Consider the following 17,826-nt stretch of genomic DNA (forward strand, 5'->3'; position numbering starts at 1 on the left):
ATCTATAGTCTCCTGATTTGTTCATTTTGGCCACTCTGACTGGCGTGACGTGATAGCTGAGTGTGGTTTTGATTTCTATTTCCCTGATGGGAGCGACGTTGAGCAGCTTTTCATGTGCCTGTTGGCCATCAGGATGTCTTCTTTAGAGAAGTGTCTATTCATGTTTTCTGCCAACTTCTTCAGTGGATTGTTTGTTTTTCAGGTGTGGAGTTTCGTGAGCTCTTTATACATTTTGGATATTAGTCCTTTGTCCAATATGTCATTTGCAAATACCTTTTCCCAATCCATTGGTTGCCTCTGAGTTTTCTTGGTTGTTTCCTTTGTTGTGCAGAAGCTTTTTATCATCATGAGTCCCAATAGTTCATTTTTGCTTTTAATTCCCTCGCCTGTGGGGATGTCTGATCGGAGATCCGAACGTGTTCAGCCGTATCCCACGTCAAATTCTCGTGTGAATGCCAAGATCCTTCTTCGGACTCTGGGCACCCAGGTCTCACTCTTGCCACGAGTCATTGACGGCTTGGGGGTTTGGTCTGCATTCTGGACCCCAAGCCTCCTGATGTCCATGGTGCTGTGTCTGACTCTGTGTCCCTCCTGTGTTCTACCTCAGGGTACGAATATCTCAGCCATGCCCGACACTGAGAACTGTGTCGAGTGGACCATCGAAGGAGGCTGGATGCTACTAGAACAGCGAGTGGAGCACCTAGTACCTGCTTTCCTGGGTAGAGACCCCTCCTACCTCTTCACATTCTTGAGCACGTACAGAGCTTTTGCTACCACCCAGAAGGTCCTGGAAATACTGTTTATGAGGTGAGCACCCTGCCCTTCACAGCCCAGTGTGTGATTCAGCCCCTGAAAGCTCTGAGTCTCAGGAAAGTCACCAAACGTCCTGGCGTCTCACATTGTGCCTCTGATCCGGGTGGAAACACTCCAGGTCCTCAGTGGGGGCACTGCAGGGAAAGTCACCCTGGCCTGTGGAAAGCTCTGCTGGCAGGGCTGCCTCTCTGCTGGGTCATCTTTGTCCTCTTGCCCACGATCAACTCTCTGCCTCATCCCTCACTGTCGCTAGGTGTTGAGTTGGGCTGTTTTCCCATTGGAAAAGGAGATTGGAGGCTCTATCTGTGTGTCTGAGTCCTGGCTCAAACCTATCAAGGATGCCCAGGATGAGCAGGACGCCCAGACCCACACCAATATGTGTGATGGAGCTGACTGGGGCCCTATCATTCTTCAAACACGCAGGAAGCCCCACTAGGTGCAGGCACTTCTGTAGGAGCTGACTGGGATCCAATGCGCAGAGCAGACAGGACCCTCCCCTCCAGAGCTCCATTCTAGTCAGCAGTCAGTGACTCTGGATAGGACAAGACGTAGCATCCACAGGACAGCTCATATGATGTCCTTCTGGCCTCCTCCAGATACGGATGCTTCCTTTCGGAGGCTGAGGACGATGGCGGACCCCGGGAGCAGGAGAAACTGTGAGTAGGCTGAGCTCAGGCTGGAGGGCCTTCCTTCTCCAAGAGGGCAGTGCTGAGACTGTGCGTGGGAGGGGCTGCAGGACCCACCATCCCACATGTCTGAGAGTCCTGTGAGAGGGCAAAGTTCTGAGGGCTTCTCTCCTGTCTGGTAGAGGTACAGCTGTGGGCACAAGAAGGCAGCAGAGGGCACCAGAGGACCACGTCAGCCCCTTAGAGAGTCCAACCCCATCCCTTCCCACTCACACCCTTGCTTCCACCCCCATCAGGGGACCCAGAATAACGGTTTTGGGGAGCATCACGCTCACCACCTTGGGGAACATCCACAGTGCGTGCTTAGCAAGGGTACAGGAGACACAGTGAGGGCTCAAGGAGCACACATCACCCACACGATGGGAGAACGGTGTCAGCGGGAGGACACCCACATGTGCACTGAGTGCATGAGGCAGCACAGAGGCACAGGTCGTCACGTGGAAGGCATCAGGAGGGTCCCAGGAAGCCCCAGTAAGAAACAGAGTCCCCTTGTCCCGTATTTGCGCAGATTTTCATGGAGCGCTAGGGTATGCAGTGAAGGCACTCACTCACCCCGACACCACCCCTCCACTCACGCACGGACTTGAATTCTGGTGGGAGGTAGGCAGGGGGAGACACCGAGGAGTCTGGCTGGCTTCCCCAAGAAGGGCAGAGACGACCACATCATTGGTGAAGGGGTTCCCGTCAAACAGAATCTTGACGGTCCCTCTTCAGTGACCAGGTCTCTCGTAGGCGGTACTGCCAACTCACAGGTGGACAACGTACAGAACCACCCTCTGGACGTCCAGGACCAGGAGGCATAGAGGCCAGGTCCCACAGGCCTGTCCTGAGACATCAGTGGGGGGAACACCCCATGGTGATTGTTCTGGCTACTTTTGTATCCCCAGGGCCATCTCCTCCATCCTGGGCACCTGGCTGGATCACTACCCCGAGGACTTTTTCCAGCCTCCAGATTTCACCAGCTTGAAATTGCTGCAGGCATACGTAGGGGTCCACATGCCAGGCTCCGAGCTGCAGCGCCGCGCCCGCCTTCTCTACTCATGGCGGAAACACCGTGAGCCCAATGAGCCAGAGTCTCTGGGCGAGGAGGACTCTGGGTGGGAGATGTGGGCATGTGGAGGGGATGGGGTATGCCACAGAGAACACGTTTCCTGAGACTGCAGGTGGGCCAGGCGTAGGGACTAGTCTCAGATCACTGCTCCATTAGCCTCCCGTCTGGGAGATTTCCTCCTGGTGGGTTCTTTGACTCAGATGACAATGTCTGCAGGAGAGGTTTCCTGCCATGGAATGGCAATCATGGTGATGACACTTTCTATTCTTGAAGCCATGGCACCAGCTCCAGAGCCACGTTCAGACGTCCCTCAGGAGCGAGCCCCCGCTATCTCTGTGGTGCCCACTGCAGCCTCGCAGCCCACGCTGCCTGAAGCCACCAGTTCTCCTGGAGCTCAGCGCGTAGGAGAATCAGAGACCCTCACTGCAGCGTCCCCACCAGGGCAGGAGGTACTCCCAGCTCTGGCTGACAGTCAGGAGCTGGAAGAGCCACCTGCCCCTTTGGTGGCCCCAGAGCATGAGCAGCCCCCAGCCCCAGCCGGCAGGGTCACGGAAGGGCTGGAACAACCGCCTGCTGCAGCTGAGCAACCAGCCTCAGCTCCCCAACAGCGGCTCATGTCCGCTGAAGCCCCAAAGGATGAATTCCCTGACCTTGTCATTGCGTTCTTTGTCATTTCTGTAGTTGTTATAGAGGTATTTACTGTACTTATATATTAGTGTTTTATAAATAAAAGATAAACTAAGTTCCAAACAATTTACTCTGATCCTTTGAAATTACAACTTCAAGTGTCAGTACGTACATTCGCAGGATTTTACACCCGTGACCACTATGTACTCCTAGAACATTTCCATCACAGAGACACGTGCACTACTAATCACCCACGGCTCATTCCCTCACCCCAGTCTCTGCAACCAGCGATCTCCGTTTCTGCTGCTTTAGCTCCTCTGGGATTTCCATGTGTGTGCAAACACACAACATGGCCTGTTGTGTCTGGCTACATGACAGGAGACTGATTAATAATTGCTTAAATATTCAATGGCACTAATATTTTTTATGACAGAGGAATAGTCCTCAAAGAACAAAGATTAGGTGAAGCCCCCACTTGAAATATCTTCATTAGCTGGCATGGGGACCCTCTGAGGTTTGACACAAGAGCAGAAGCCAGAAGACAAATGTCTGGACTAGAGCGAATACCTTGAAAATCTTTCATTTTCCTGGACCGACATGGTGATATTGGTCTAACGTGCATATTATAAAAACACCCAAATGAAACCGTCAATATGCCATTTATGCTAATCTATTAGGCAATAAGGTATAAAGTTCTGAAAGGGTTCCTACAGGTGACATGTATTCAGTAAAATGAAGATTTAATAATGAGGACAGGCACCAAGGTGGCTCAATGGGCAAGTTTCCGCGTCGACTTTGGCTCGGGTCATGATCTCACGGTACTGGAGATCAAGTCCCAAGTCAGGCTCTACAATGACAGCTTGAAGCCCTGGTCAGGAGTCTTCTCGCGCTCTCCAAATAAATAAATAAATAAATAGGAAACAACACGTACATACGCAGAAAAAAAATGTATATTCTTTCAAGAAATATTGGCCCAGAACACACGGTGTCATCTTCACAGTCCTTTGGCTTTGAGTGCAGCAGGTGTCTGTGTTTGTGTTCATGAGTGGTGTGACAGGTTGGGCATCCCTCCAGGACTATGGTCTTGTATTATGGGATGTCCCCACAGTGGACAGGCACAGTCCTGTCCCCTTCTACATTCTCAGGGGCCACACATCATCCTTTACTCTGCGTCTCCAGAAGCTGAATGACTGGGCCGATTCCAATATTTTGACTCTCATCATTGTACAGAAAGGTACATGTGTACCGAAACTCTCCCTTTCTGTAGGCGTGTACGCCTAGCACAACTTTGGGGACATAATTTATATGCATTTTTCGGGCGCTGCCTCCAGGTTCCAATGTCTACAGACCCTTGATTCCGTTGGGGTCTTTATGTGAAAAGCAGGGACCCCTGGGACTGAGTGGATCTCTGAAGAATCAGGAGGACAAGCCAGCACTGAGGCCATCAGGGTACCTAGGAGTGACCCATGGGGAAGGAAAGAAACCACACTCCCTCATTCTGACCTCCTGCACAGCATCCCTGCCCCATGTCCTGGAACACACCCATCCAGGCCCCATCCCATGACAAACCCCAACTGCCTGTGCACCTCCTGTTCCATAGCTCTGCTTCTCAGTAGAGCAGCCAGTCCCTGCTTTCAGGCCAGTGGAGGATACAGGCTGGGCCACTGCTGTCTGTTGCTGGCTCTCCTCGCAGGCTGGGTCGCTTACTCTCAGGAAAGCACCTTAAGTGCAGGTCAGGTCAATGAGTTGAAGACCAGGACCTGAATGTGTTCATCCTGACGACTGAGTGGCAACAGCAAGAACCACTTGGACCTCGGCAAGCCAGAGAGTCCTTTACACAGCACATCAGGAGCTCAAGGAGACTGCAGGATGGAGACTCAGTCAGGCTTCTGATAGCGAGTCAAGCCCCTCCACCCTTCAGGCTCCTCCAGCAGTGACGCCCTGCACTTGCCAGCCCCATCTTTGGGGAGCAGTGTCCCTGTCATGAGCAGCCACACAGCACCCTCTGGTGACCGACCACAAGGCACACAGGAATACTGCAGGGCTCCCTGATCTCCCAGCAAAGAAAGTGCCATTCCAACCGACACATCCTCAGACGATTCCAGACAGATCACACACAACTCTGTAAAATCCAATGTTTTTGAGGTGCCTTTCAGGAAGTCTATGAAAAACATAGGCCTCTTCCCAAATGCAGTATTCTGAGATGAAATCACTGAGTGGTGGAGTCAGGCACTGGGTTCCAGGACAGAAAAGAGAGACAAGGGGCTACCTCCCAAATGCACAGGGCGCACTGTGGGAATGTGTTGGGAAGCATATGTCAATGTCACAGCTCTCTGGTTCTGGTTTAAAGAAAACATATATACAAACAAACCTTGTTTATGGACTTGTTGGTGTAAAGGAAACATATATCCAAACAAACCTTGTTTATGGACTTGTTGGATTATATCAACCACAAAACATTTCAGAAAACTTGCATACTCTCACTCCATATATCTTCTTACTCTCATCTAAATTCGATCACATCATCCTATGTTCCCAGGTACTTTTTCACTTATTGGGAGTGCATGATATGCTCTAGAGAGACTGCAGAAACTCCACAACCTTACTGGTAGACCTAATAAATGAATTCAGTCATGTTAAGATATCTATGTCGTTGTACATAACATCCTTCAATTCTATACATGAATAATAAAGTATCGGAGAGGGAAATTAAGAAAATAATTTAAAATCACTGCAAGAGAAGAAAAAACTTAAGAGTAAATTTAGCCTACAAACACCTGGGTGGCACAGTCAGTGAAGCATCTGACTTTAGCTAAGGTCGTGATCTCATGATGTTGTTTTGAGCCCTGTGTGGGGCTCTGTGCTGACCACTCAGAGTCTGGAGCCTACTTTAGATTCTGTGTCTCCTTTCTCTCAGTTCATCCCCACTCATATGCGCTCTCTCTGTCTCTCTCTCTTTATCTGTCTCTCTCTCTCTGTTTGTTTGTGTGTGTGTGTGTGTGTGTGTACGTGTGTGTTTCCATGTATCTCTCTCTGTCAAGAAAAAGATAGAAAACTTAAAAAAGAAAACAATGACTTTAACCATGAAGGAAAAAGACCTTTTTCCTGAAAAAAAGAAATCAGTGGAGAAAGAATTTGAAAAGACAGAAATAAGCAGAAAGACATTCTATGCTCCTGGATCCCAAGAAATAAGATTATCAAAATGTCCACCCTACTTAAAGCCATCTACACATTCCCTAGGTGCAATCCCTATCAAAGCTTAAGCACGTTCCCAAAAATAGAATAATCCTTCAAGGTGGACAGAACCACAAAAGGCTCTGAATACCAAAGTCATTGTGAGAAGGAAGAAAACAGCTGGAAGCACCATGCTTTCTGATTTGAAACTAGATCAAAGCAACAATAACCCAAGCAGTACACTATTGGGGTAAAAGCAGACACACAGGATACTGGACCAGAATTGAAGGCCCAGGAAGAAACCCACACATATGTAACCAATTAATTCACAACAAAAGAACCAAGAGTATAACCTGAGGCAAAGGCAGTCTCCACAACAGGTGGTGTCAGAATCACTGGGCACAGAAAAACGACAGGCGCGGAAAAACAACCTGACACCTATTTAGCATTACACACAAAAACGAAGTTAAAATGTATTACAGACTTGAGCCCTGAAACCAGAAAGTCCTGGATAAGACCTTGGGCAGGAGGTGTGGGAAATCGCACAACGATGTCCTGAGTTGGGAGGTTATAGGGAACGCTTTGCAGAGCAGATCACTGCTCTCTGGCCTTCCTGCAAACAGCCAGCAGCAGCTCACTTACCTAGTTGGTGTGTATCTGGGGGGCAGGCGAGACTTGGCTGATCTAGTGCGTGTGTATCTAGGGGTTGGGTTCTGCACGGGCTCACCAAGTTCTTGGATCGTGCTGTCACATGGAATATTTTATCCTGTCTCTATGTGGTTCGCACCATGTCTTCAATACGTTCTTTCTAGCATGTGGCCCGCTGATGTGTTGTACATCGTTTGTAGGCTTAATGAATGCGGGATCCTGAGAGCAGCTCGCGGAGACATCCCTTAAACCCCTCTCGCCTCTTGACTTGTGTGGAGTCTGAAGCAATCCTTTCTGCTGTCCTTGGCTTTGCTGGACAAAGCCAAATGCCAAACCCACGAGAATGTTTGGATCTCAGTCTTGACTTGAGTTTTGGGATTTGACACCAGAAGCCAAAGCCACAAAGGAAAACTAAACAAGTGGGACTACATGAAACTAAAAAAACAAGTTCTGCACAGCAACAATATCTTTTCAGAATGGGAAGGCAACATAGTGAATGGGCGAAAATACTTGCAAACTACATACATGGTCAAGGGTTAAAACACAAAAGAAATCAAGATCTCCTACAGCGCAACAATGCAAAAGCAAAGAGCAATGATGGACCTGGCAGAGTCCTGAAGAGGCATTCTTCCAATGAAGACATACAGATGGCCACCACATACATGAAGAGAAGTTCCAAGTCACTCCACATTCGGGAAATGAAAGTCCAAAGCCAAAGAGATATCACCTGAAACCTGTCTGAACGGTCTTATCAAAAAGACAAGAAAACACAAGCGTCGGGTACAATATGGAAGAAAGCGAATCATTGTGCCCTCTTGGTGGCATTGGAACTTGGCGCAGGGGCAGTCGCAAACAATCTAAAGTTTCCTACACAATTCAGAGGAGAACATCCATATCATCCAGCAACTTCCCTCAATTACCCCCTAGGTACAACTCGGAACACATGAAATCACTAACTCCCAAAAATGACTTCACACCTGTTATCATGCCACAGTGTTTATAATAGCCTGGAGGGCATTATGCCTAGTGAAAGAACTCACACAGAAAAAAACACATATAAATGCTCGCACATATATAGGAAATCTGAAACAAAAACTAAGAAAACAAAAAACAAAAATCCTCATAACAGAAGGAAACAAGCCCATCAATACATAAAGATGATTGCAAAGGTGGGGGGGGGGCAGGAGGAGGGAAATAGGGTAAAGGTCAAAAGACATCACCGAATAAAAAAAGACCATGTCAACAGGGAAAGGGAGAGTAAAGGTGACTCAATATCTCAAATTCTAGTTTCCTCTTTTTCAGAGACCTTAGTTCAGTCCCTTCCATTCACTAGACCTACTAGAATAATAAGGAATTATCAGGACTTGACAGTGTTTGCATGATGTGTTCTTTACTTAGGATTTCGTATCCAAAAGAACACAGTGTTGAGATTACTAGGTAACTTAGATTTTCCATTACTTTTATGGTTTCTTGAAGTACCGTGATGTCACAAAAAACTCCTTAGATCTAAGTGGACACTTTCATTACTCTAAACGTATGTACATACCTCTAAAATAGTACAATAAAGGTAAGGTGCATTGTCCATTGCACAACAGTGATTGTTTTACTCCTTGTTGTAGTGAGCTTTGGTGACGAAAACGTTCCGGTTATTGAGCTCCTTATCAAATTCCATGCCATGGATTAGGCAGAATATAGTAATCGTGGTAATCAAGAAAATAATGACCTTCAAGATAATCTTAATCTTCTCAATTGCTGACAGAGACAACTAACCCCCCGAGGACAAAAGAGACTGTTAGGAGCCTGACCTGCTCCAAGTGGCCTACACCACACCATCTTCCTGAAAACATAAAGCACCAGTGAGCTCCATATGGAAGTGTGGGAAAGCCTCTGCTTTCCTGGAATGTTTCTCTGGAATCTCAGGTCCCTTGTACTTCATTTTCACAGGCAGGAATGATTCCTCCTGCTCATGGCTGCCACTTCCCTGGCCCTGCCTTGACACTTGCCCACAGCCGCCGGTCCACGCTTTCCTTCCTTCCTTCCTCCCTTTGTTCGTCCCTTCGTTCCTTCCCACCTCCACCCGCCAAACACCAACCCAGTCAGACCTCCATGGGCACTCAGGGCACCCCCCCTCTCGACCTGAGCCACTCACCACCGCCTGAGCCTAACCCCCTACTCGATCTGGGGCCCTCCTCTTCCAGGGAACCAGGGTCCAACCCAGAAAGCCCACTCCTGAGGCGTCCAGACCGCAGCCGCAAAGGAGCCCAAGAAGAAGCCCGGAGCCCCAGGGCGGGGGGAGGGTTCTCATGGGAGGGGAAGACAGAGAGGGGCAGAGGGGAAGGCCACGTGCGACCTCGTCGCTAGGGACCTTACCTTGGCAGCACCGCGACTGAGGCAGGTCCTGGAGGGAGGCTGTGTGTCTCAGCTGCTCCACCTTTAGGCTTCTCCCAGATGGACTTTCAAGGGCGCCGGGGGGGCATCGCATCGCGCTCTGCCCCAGCCAGTGCTGGCACTCCACCAGCGCGGCCAAAGACCGAGGCGCCCGGGAAGCGCGTCCCGCGCCCTGGCCTCTGGCTCCAGGAGCAGCAGGAGCAGCAGGGCCGCCACCCTCCGAGGCTGGAGGCTCATGGCTCCCAGTCTTCTCCACGCGGGGCCCCGCCTGCGCTCCCGCCAGCGCTCCCGCGAGCGCTACCGCTACCCCTACCGCCAAAGCCATGGCTGCCGGGTCGCAGGCGCCAGGCAGCAGCATGTCCCAGGTCGGGGGCTGAGGTGGGCGTCCGTCCCTGGCTGGCCCAGACACTTGGGGGCTTGGGGCGGCAGGCGGGCTGGGAGCCAACTCACGGCACGGCTGCAGCCTCAGCTGTGTCCCTCACCGGGCTCCGGCCCTGGCCCACGCGCATGCGCGCGCTCGAGCGCGCGCTCCCGCACACCTGCTTGGGCCCAGGATCCAAGCCGCCCCATCCCCCACCCCACCCCCACCGCCACCCCCCCACAGGGGGCACAGCTCCTGGGCACCAGGGTCTGCACCACCGCACCTCCCTGTGCCCACCAGATGCTCTGACCGACTGCCCGCCAGCCTGACAGCCGCGAGCCAGGCAGAGGGCTCCAGACACCAGGCCAGTGGGACAGGGACCGGCAGGTGTCTCCTCCCAAGGTGGACACCTCCCTGTCACCCCTCAAGAGACCCAGGAACCTTTTGCATTGCTGGTTTCCCAGGGACGTGGCTGCACGTGAACCCAGTGATCCCTCTTGCATCCTAGGCCTCTGTGTTTCTTCTTCACTCTGCCTCCCATTCCCGCCAACCGTGGCCATCTACAGCCGTGCACCCTCCTCGCTCGTCACCCGTGACCGCAAGGGCAGCCCTAAGGGACAGGGAGACACGCTGGGCACACGAGACTCCTTCCACCTCCCTTCTCCTTGAAAGGCCGGTGCTTTTCAGCTCTGCATGCCCTTCCCATGGCCCTACCTGGACCGCACCACCAGCGGTCCCACCCTCAAGTCCACCCTGCCACCGCTGACTGTGGCACGTCCTTCAACTCTGTGGAACCGCCTGTCCACCTCCACTACCTCCCAACCCCCGTGTTTTCTTCACAGTGTGCCTCAGATCCCAACTCCTCCGTGCCATTTTTCTTTTCTTGGGTTTCCATTGCTTCTCAACTTTTCTTTCTTTTGGTGAGAGAGAGAGAGAGAGAGAGAGAGAGAGAGAGAGAGAGGCCATCACCCATGCGATTGTGCAGCAAGCATCGACTGAACGTGCAAGGCGTACCAGACCCTGCTCTGGAGGGCCAGTGTGCAGAGGTGGGCAAGGAAACGTATGCCTGAGGATTCAAGGGGAGCCACAGGACTACCGTCCAGGGTGAGGAGGAGTAGAGAGACCAAGCAGTCAAGGCTTTCTACGAAACGAGCATCGAGGGCACGAACCTACGCAGCCCTGGAAGGAGAGCAGGGGGTCACGGCCAGATGGATCATCGAAGGCCAGTCCCAATGGGCAGCCTTCATCACGTGTCCTCACCTGAGGACTTGCAAAGAGGCACGCCCAGACTGGACCTGGTAGAAACAGGACTTACAGCAAAAGCACAAGACTGCTCTGTGGACTTCATGGTCATGGGAAGGACACCATCCCACAAGCCCCACCAAGGGACTCTGGACTCTGGGGACTTGGCCTTACTGTGTACCATCAGGACCTGTCAGGACTCTTTCAAGTGCACAAGGGAAGAGCAAACTAAGCCACAAACCTAGGAGAACAGAGATGCAAAACCTTTCTCCCCCCAGGGGCAACGTCAATGATCGCATGCTATACAAATGCAAATGACCTCTGCTAGCATTAGAAAGGTCACCAGTTTTCGGCCTCTTTATCAGTCTCATACCACAAGTGCACCAGGGTTCCATTGGCTCCACAGGGACCATTTGCCTGCATTCTCCGTGGGAGCAGCTTCCTATCCTACCAGAACCCTCACGTGTGTCTCCCTGTCATGGCACGTACTGATACATACGAGAATGACGTTTCCCTTTCGTTTTGAACTTTGTGCTGATGCCTCCCTCCTGGCTCCGCGTCTCCACCCAGAAGACCGTTTGGCTCAGTTTACATGGTGTGTGTGTGTGTGTGTGTGCATATACGTATATATACACATACACGAATACGTGTACGTATATGTAGACACGTATGCGTATGTACACAGGTATCCCTATGGACACACAGGTAGCTAGATGTATATATAAATGTAGCTGTTTTTTCTTTTGAAAATACACACTGAAAACTCTGTGGGCCGCTTGGATGACTCAGCTGGGTAATGGTCCGACTTCGGGTCACGTCAGGCTCTCAGGGTTCCTGAGCTGAGTCACGCCTAGTGCTCCGTGCTGACAGCTCAGAGCCTGGAACCTGATTCCCTTCTGGGTTTCCTCTCTCTCTCCCTGCCCCTCCCTCGCTTGTGCTCTCTCTGTCTCTCTCGCTTTCTCTCAGAGGTGAACGTTAAAAAAGAAACCAAAGCATGTGGCTCTGGATCTCGCCTCACGTCACGATCTCACAGTTTGTGAGGCTGAGCCTCCACAAGGAGCCCCACCTCAAGATGGGCGCCAACGATGCGGAGCCCGCTGGCCCTCCTCTCTCTCTCCCTCCCTGTCTGCCCTATCCCTGCTCACAGGCACACGTGCATGCGTCCACTCTCTCTCTGTCTCTCAGAATGAATGAAAGAAACAAAGAACCTCAAATGAGAACACTAAAGGAACACCGTCGAGTTCATGACTACAGCGAATGAATGGCTGTGCCCGTGGCCAGCACCTGCCCTGGGGAACGTTCTATTTCCTATTTGTTCATGTGTCTTCACTCTGGAGACACAGGGAGCCAGAGAGCAAGCCGGCAAGCCGGTGACCGCCAGTGGGGGAGGGGCAGAGAAGCAGAGACAGACACACGCAGAATCTGAAAACAGGCTCCAGGGCCTGAGCTGTGGGCACAGAGCCCAGCGCAGGGCTGGAACTCAGGAACCGCGAGGGCGTGACCTGAGCCCAAGTCGGAAGCTCAACCCACTGAACCACCCAGGCGCCCGGGGAAGGTTCCATTCAGGAGTCCACTCTACCCATCCCCGCCCATTTCCGCAAGGTCAGAGCCCTTACGACACATACCACCAGGAAGGATGCTATACAACTGTCCACAACCTGCCCTCTGTCTACCAAAGAGGCTGCCCTGACGATACCTACCAAACAGGGCGCTCTGATCAAAAGGCCCATGGATAAAGGTCATGCCTGCCTACCCTCAGGGCCTGGTGACTCCCCAGGTTCCCCTTGCAGCGCACTCTGTACCACTGGAAACGTCGTGGCTTTGGGTTCCAAGGTGCCCTGCAGGTGAGCACAGGCCAACGGGAACGACCTCACCGCAGCTACCTACCAGGAGACAGCTTCGCACCCTTCACCCTTCCTGCAGGCCCTGTGCTCAGGGTCTGGGACCAGCCAGGGCGCGGGTCACAAGCAGAGAACGTTAGCATTTGAGGACGCAGAAACGGCCTCGGTGTTCCCTACTCGGGGACCACGTTCACCACCTGGGCGCCTGCGACACTGGCAACTGGCACACAGGGCGACGGGGAGTGTGGACCGCATGAAATGAGGGCCCTCGGCCGCTTCTCCTGCAATTCAGAGGGGGAACTCGCAAAGGTCCCCTCAGTCACCAGCTCCCAAGAAGCCTCCCTGCGGAAGGGATGGTGCCATCAACAGCCTGTTCCTCCTTCCAGCCCTGCCTGGGTTTCAGGGGCACCACAGCACCGGCGGGAGGGGGGCGGGGGGGTGTCCTAGGAAGGTCCCGCTGACCCATGCCCCCCGCTGTGCCGCCACCCTCACTAAGAGCCCCGTATGTCACTCTCCAAAGTGTCTCAGGCTGGATGTGCAATGATAGGGTTCCCCGCAGAGAGCGTGACTCAGGCCCTAGAGCCTATTTTGCTGGATTCCCCGTTTGAGGGCACACGCACGTCTCCAAGCCCACCTCTGCTCGCAGGACAGGCACGCTAGGTGCAAATGCTTTCCCTGCCTCTCGACAGGCAGCAGTGGGAAAGCCAGCGGTGCAGCACGCTCATGTGGAGGCCGACTGCCTGCCTTCATGCCTCGAGTCCTCCCGCTTCACAGCAGTGAACCCCGGCACACATTCTTTCACATCTTCCCTTGGAAATACGAACGGGGACGAGAGTCCTTGCCGAGGTACTCTGTGTCGTCTGCATAGATCTCTCAAGTGCTCAGAACAGTGCCTGGAACAGGCTAAGCCCTCTACCAAGGTGGGGTAAGACCAAGGAAAACAAACACGCATAGGCAGTCCCCTCCCTCGTGGCCAGCACCTAGGCAACTGCTGGGGATGGTGAGGCAGGGGAGGGATCCCTTCCTTCCCCCGACGGTGTCCGGCTCCCCCTCCCTCCTCAGGACTTCCAGCTGGCATCAACAAAACCTCCCTGCCTGATTCTGGGTGGAGCCGGCTAGGAACCCAGTGCCTCAGGGAGAGGCCCTCGCACATCTCCCTGGATACTTGCACGGGCTTCAGGTCAACAGACTCTGCCTCCTCACCTATATGGCAACAGGGACTGCACACCCGTGGAGCCGCTTCGGGACTTGCAAAGCATCAAAGGTGTTCGGACCACAACCAAGTTTCGAGGCCACGCACGGCGACTATGTTACCAAGGAAACCTCTCACATGGCGAGCTCATGGATCAATATCCATGCGATGACTTAGGCAGAATCATCACGGTAATCATGAAGGTAACGATACTCAAGGTCCCCATAATCTCCTTCATTCCGGAGAGACACAACTCACCCCTCGGGGACCAAACACACGCTCAGGAGCCTGAGCTGCTCCAAGTGGCCTACACCACACCATCTTCCTGAAAACATAAAGCACCAGTCAGCTCCATATGGAAGTGTGGGAAAGCCTCTGCTCTTAGGCCTTTGCTTTCAGTGAGGTCACAGTGCTGCCTTCAGGATGTTTTCAGCCTTTGAGACAGGATTGGAACTCTCTCGTGCAATGAGATATTCCCATGCAACAAAACGCATTCCTTGCCAAGAACTGGGTCCCTGACGCGGTCCGGACTCCACACGGGCCACAGCACCACACTCACGCACACACACTCCCCCCAACAACCGGGGAGAGGTACAACCCTATGCAATGAAAGACCGTTTGCTCAAGACCTCATTTCCCAAGGAGGCTGAGAGAGGAGCACTGCCTGCTCCAGTACACACGCACTGGTTTCTAGGGACCCGGTGGGCTCCCAGTCACTTCTCCCTCGTGCTGCCTGGTGAGTCCCTGAGGAGACGCGATTGCCAAGGACTGAAACTCTTGAAACACGGAACGAATGCAAGACAGGAGGCGCTCCACGGAAACGGGAAGCACCACGCCCCACGGAGAGGAAGAACAAAACCCACCAGTCTGCCTTGGACAAGGAGCTTTTCCATCCACCTTCGTCGCCAGAGTGCGAAGAAGACGTTCCCACCCAACGTGTCCCAAAGAGATGACTTTGGACTCCATCCACAACACCCAGTTCTCTTCAGCACACATCTCCCATTAGGAAAGAGTCTGGACCACCCTCGAAAACACACAAGCGCCACTGATTCCTGGCTCCCGGGCTCCCACTTCATTGATGGAATGCACATTGCCTTCAGAGATGAAGAGCTCAACAGGGAGTTGCACTTGCCCTCATCCAGACTCCTACCCCCTAGTCCCATTGACTCCCACGAGAGAGGACCCCCTTTCGCCACAAGCGGGGTGAGATCTCCCCCTCCCCATCAGAGGGTGCAACTCTGCCACCAGGGGCGGGGCGGGGCGCGGCGCGGCGGGCTGGGCAGGGCAGGAGAGCAGGTGCGGAGGGGGGAGGCAGGAGGCCTGTGTTCACCTGCTGCTTCCACTCTCAATCCCTTCAACACCGTCCCCTGCTGGCCTCCAGCAACTCAGGCCCACCACCCTGACTCTCCCTGGAATGTTTCTCTGGAGTCTCAGGTCCCTTGTACTTCATTTTCACAGGCAGGAATGATTCCTCCTGCTCATGGCTGCCACTTCCCTGGCCCTGCCTTGACACTTGCCCACAGCCGCCGGTCCACGCTTTCCTTCCTTCCTTCCTCCCTTCGTTCGTCCCTTCGTTCCTTCCCACCTCCACCCGCCAAACACCAACCCAGTCAGACCTCCATGGGCACTCAGGGCACCCCCCCTCTCGACCTGAGCCACTCACCACCGCCTGAGCCTAACCCCCTACTCGATCTGGGGCCCTCCTCTTCCAGGGAACCAGGGTCCAACCCAGAAAGCCCACTCCTGAGGCGTCCAGACCGCAGCCGCAAAGGAGCCCAAGAAGAAGCCCGGAGCCCCAGGGCGGGGGGAGGGTTCTCATGGGAGGGGAAGACAGAGAGGGGCAGAGGGGAAGGCCACGTGCGACCTCGTCGCTAGGGACCTTACCTTGGCAGCACCGCGACTGAGGCAGGTCCTGGAGGGAGGCTGTGTGTCTCAGCTGCTCCACCTTTAGGCTTCTCCCAGATGGACTTTCAAGGGCGCCGGGGGGGCATCGCATCGCGCTCTGCCCCAGCCAGTGCTGGCACTCCACCAGCGCGGCCAAAGACCGAGGCGCCCGGGAAGCGCGTCCCGCGCCCTGGCCTCTGGCTCCAGGAGCAGCAGGAGCAGCAGGGCCGCCACCCTCCGAGGCTGGAGGCTCATGGCTCCCAGTCTTCTCCACGCGGGGCCCCGCCTGCGCTCCCGCCAGCGCTCCCGCGAGCGCTACCGCTACCCCTACCGCCAAAGCCATGGCTGCCGGGTCGCAGGCGCCAGGCAGCAGCATGTCCCAGGTCGGGGGCTGAGGTGGGCGTCCGTCCCTGGCTGGCCCAGACACTTGGGGGCTTGGGGCGGCAGGCGGGCTGGGAGCCAACTCACGGCACGGCTGCAGCCTCAGCTGTGTCCCTCACCGGGCTCCGGCCCTGGCCCACGCGCATGCGCGCGCTCGAGCGCGCGCTCCCGCACACCTGCTTGGGCCCAGGATCCAAGCCGCCCCATCCCCCACCCCACCCCCACCGCCACCCCCCCACAGGGGGCACAGCTCCTGGGCACCAGGGTCTGCACCACCGCACCTCCCTGTGCCCACCAGATGCTCTGACCGACTGCCCCCCAGCCTGACAGCCGCGAGCCAGGCAGAGGGCTCCAGACACCAGGCCAGTGGGACAGGGACCGGCAGGTGTCTCCTCCCAAGGTGGACACCTCCCTGTCACCCCTCAAGAGACCCAGGAACCTTTTGCATTGCTGGTTTCCCAGGGACGTGGCTGCACGTGAACCCAGTGATCCCTCTTGCATCCTAGGCCTCTGTGTTTCTTCTTCACTCTGCCTCCCATTCCCGCCAACCGTGGCCATCTACAGCCGTGCACCCTCCTCGCTCGTCACCCGTGACCGCAAGGGCAGCCCTAAGGGACAGGGAGACACGCTGGGCACACGAGACTCCTTCCACCTCCCTTCTCCTTGAAAGGCCGGTGCTTTTCAGCTCTGCATGCCCTTCCCATGGCCCTACCTGGACCGCACCACCAGCGGTCCCACCCTCAAGTCCACCCTGCCACCGCTGACTGTGGCACGTCCTTCAACTCTGTGGAACCGCCTGTCCACCTCCACTACCTCCCAACCCCCGTGTTTTCTTCACAGTGTGCCTCAGATCCCAACTCCTCCGTGCCATTTTTCTTTTCTTGGGTTTCCATTGCTTCTCAACTTTTCTTTCTTTTGGTGAGAGAGAGAGAGAGAGAGAGAGAGAGAGAGAGAGAGGCCATCACCCATGCGATTGTGCAGCAAGCATCGACTGAACGTGCAAGGCGTACCAGACCCTGCTCTGGAGGGCCAGTGTGCAGAGGTGGGCAAGGAAACGTATGCCTGAGGATTCAAGGGGAGCCACAGGACTACCGTCCAGGGTGAGGAGGAGTAGAGAGACCAAGCAGTCAAGGCTTTCTACGAAACGAGCATCGAGGGCACGAACCTACGCAGCCCTGGAAGGAGAGCAGGGGGTCACGGCCAGATGGATCATCGAAGGCCAGTCCCAATGGGCAGCCTTCATCACGTGTCCTCACCTGAGGACTTGCAAAGAGGCACGCCCAGACTGGACCTGGTAGAAACAGGACTTACAGCAAAAGCACAAGACTGCTCTGTGGACTTCATGGTCATGGGAAGGACACCATCCCACAAGCCCCACCAAGGGACTCTGGACTCTGGGGACTTGGCCTTACTGTGTACCATCAGGACCTGTCAGGACTCTTTCAAGTGCACAAGGGAAGAGCAAACTAAGCCACAAACCTAGGAGAACAGAGATGCAAAACCTTTCTCCCCCCAGGGGCAACGTCAATGATCGCATG

General features: G+C 54.1%; 1 protein-coding gene and 1 long non-coding RNA gene across 2 annotated transcripts in view; one reads left to right on the forward strand and one right to left on the reverse strand.

Moving 5' to 3' along the window:
* LOC147583363 (uncharacterized) overlaps nt 1–17,826 on the reverse strand; it is a 230,523-nt gene that overhangs the window by 182,564 nt on the left and 30,133 nt on the right. The window lies entirely within an intron of this gene.
* LOC147583368 (uncharacterized) lies at nt 2,246–3,303 on the forward strand. The gene is made up of 2 exons (XR_015248145.1): nt 2,246–2,553; nt 2,824–3,303. It is a non-coding gene; the product is annotated as an uncharacterized LOC147583368 (long non-coding RNA).

Source organism: Puma concolor, chromosome A2, assembly GCF_028749965.1.
Source record: "Puma concolor isolate L17-30 chromosome A2, mPumCon1.1.hap2, whole genome shotgun sequence".
NCBI lineage: Eukaryota > Metazoa > Chordata > Mammalia > Carnivora > Felidae > Puma > Puma concolor.